General features: G+C 38.2%; 1 protein-coding gene across 1 annotated transcript in view; it reads left to right on the forward strand.

Annotated features, from left to right (window-relative positions):
• ctnna2 (catenin (cadherin-associated protein), alpha 2) overlaps positions 1 to 2372 on the forward strand; it is a 286505-nt gene that overhangs the window by 280058 nt on the left and 4075 nt on the right. The gene's annotated exons all lie outside the window — the stretch shown is intronic.

The following is a 2372-nucleotide window of genomic DNA, read 5'->3' on the forward strand; positions in this document are numbered from 1 at the left end:
TATATATATATTCAAGGCATTTTTATTGTTCATTAGTTTTGTCTACTCATTAAGAAGTTGCCCAATTTAGGAAGGTTTTGCTGTAGCAGAAATGGAATAATATAATATGTTATTGTTGTTATGTCTGTCATGCTTGGAATCATATGCTAGGCAGAAGGTGGGATTATGGCATTTTTACTTTCATATGGTTGTGTTTTGGTCATTTACAAAAATAAATAACTTAATAAATTTTAAAAAATGCAAGAGGGCATTTTTAGATTTTTTCACTGGAATTTGTTTAAAAGAATACTGTTTTTGGGCTCCTAAAGATTTGTGTTTGATGCAATGATCAACCTGAAAGAACTGAAAACCYACAGCAGTTGCCTTCAAAGTACAACTAGTGCACAGAAGACAATKTCAAAATAAAAGTGGAGTATTTGGGTTTTAATGTGGAGTGAAGACTTCATATTTATTTCTGAATTGTGATGGACCTCATGAAATCTACTCAGGGACAGCTAAAGGACCAGATGTGGCTGTTGAATGCCCAGGTGTGCTTTAATATTTCATCTGCTGTTGTTTATCAGAAGCTCTTTTCTTCTAAACCTTGAACAAGATAAAGAGACTTTCTTTTCATAAAACTTTAAACTGAAAGAAAATTTACTTTGTTTTTGCATGACTGTATGACAGCTTTCAATTAGAGGGCATGTATTTCATTGTCTATCTGAACATAACAAGCTCCATTTAAATCTGTCACTGCCCTGTCTTTATGTCATTTTCCCTTAACTCAAATATCTTTCTTGTTTTCATTTGTTATTAATTATTAACTGTATCAGAATTTAAAATAAATCACAAAAAAGAAAAACTGCAAAATAGGGCATTAAGCAAACTTTACTTTCCAGTTTCACTGTGACAGAGGTAACAGAAGCCTGAGAGCGCTTCAATGAGCCCAGAAAAGTAATAGGCCTTACCATTTATTTACATCAACAAAGAATCAGTGATAGACCCGGGCTATTAGTCAGCTGTACAGTGGGAAACAATCCTTTCATGTTAGCATAAAACACGCCTGAGGCTGTAGCGTGCATGTGTGTGTTTGTGCCGGTAGTGTGAAGTGTAGTTAGTGGTGATTCTAGTCAGGAGTGGCGATGCAATGATAATGCCCAGCGAGAAGACCCCCCACCCCCCGCCCGCCTCACTGGCTGCTCCATGAGCTAGCAGCTCCACCTTAGTCTGCACTCAGTGTCACTTAATGTCGCACTGTGTCTGCCTGTGGCAACTTGGCTCTTATTTACTGTGTTGCTTCAAGCTGATAGTGGCTGTAACTTTAATTAAACAGTGCCTCAAACCACTCTTTGCAATTATATTTGTGAGCTGAAGAAACAGGCATTTCACCAAACGGTCAAACACTATGTTTTATCCCGTATTTCTTGCCATTAGTGAAAGACGTTTGTGGCCAGTCTTTAGTATTTATCTTAAYATGGGAGGCCTTTTGTCAGACAGAAGGAAATTGCATGGGTGGCAAAGACTGCTTCAAGTCCCGACGGAGCTGTATTCGTATTACAGATGTTAAACTTTTTATCCCCCTTTACCTGAGCCCACAAATGGGGAAAATGATCAGTGCATTTTCCCTACGCAGGCCTCCTGGATGTCCTAGTTAGGACCGTTTAATATTAATGCCATGAAATAGGGTGTTTCTACAAAATGATGTTCACCGTGTTGAAAAAGCTGATGCGGCGTTCCTAGCCCACTGGGAGAAGAGTAGGCCATCTCTGGCCTCTGGAAAGCTTCCAGGTGGAATTATAGGGCCAAACTACCGGTATGTGAGAGTAGAGAAACTGAAGAGGGTTTATTTGTATTCCACGTGGGTCCATTTATTCCACAGTATGAGTGGTCTCTTTGCTGTTGAAGTAGCAAAAAGGCCTAAAGGACCAGATCAAGACTTCTAGTCCTTTTTTTTAAACAAAAAATGGTGGAGGGTTTGAGCTGGGGGGAACTGCTGTTGTAGACATGTATAAAAACTATTCCATCATTGATTGATTAAACATCGTTTTTGTTAAAAATAAATGTTTGGCTCCATGTGTCTAACCAAATCTGCCTTTGAAGCTTCCATCCTCAGTTCAGAGATGTAGTACATTAATTATTGACATATAATGTTACTATCCTGCTATTTTTGATGGGATTGTTGATTCATATTATTCTGTTTCAAAGCAGCTCAGGCATCGGACACCATTAGCCATGTAGAACAACACAATTCTTTTAGCCGGAATTGAGATAATCACTAATGACGATAATAAAAAATAAAACATGTCTAATCATTGCAGACAAAGACCTTGTTTTATTATTTTTACCTTATAAAAAGCTGTTTATATCTCCATGGTCGCGGGTCGCCACACAGG

This window comes from Austrofundulus limnaeus, unplaced genomic scaffold, assembly GCF_001266775.1.
Source record: "Austrofundulus limnaeus strain Quisiro unplaced genomic scaffold, Austrofundulus_limnaeus-1.0 Scaffold45, whole genome shotgun sequence".
Taxonomy (NCBI): Eukaryota; Metazoa; Chordata; class Actinopteri; order Cyprinodontiformes; family Rivulidae; genus Austrofundulus; species Austrofundulus limnaeus.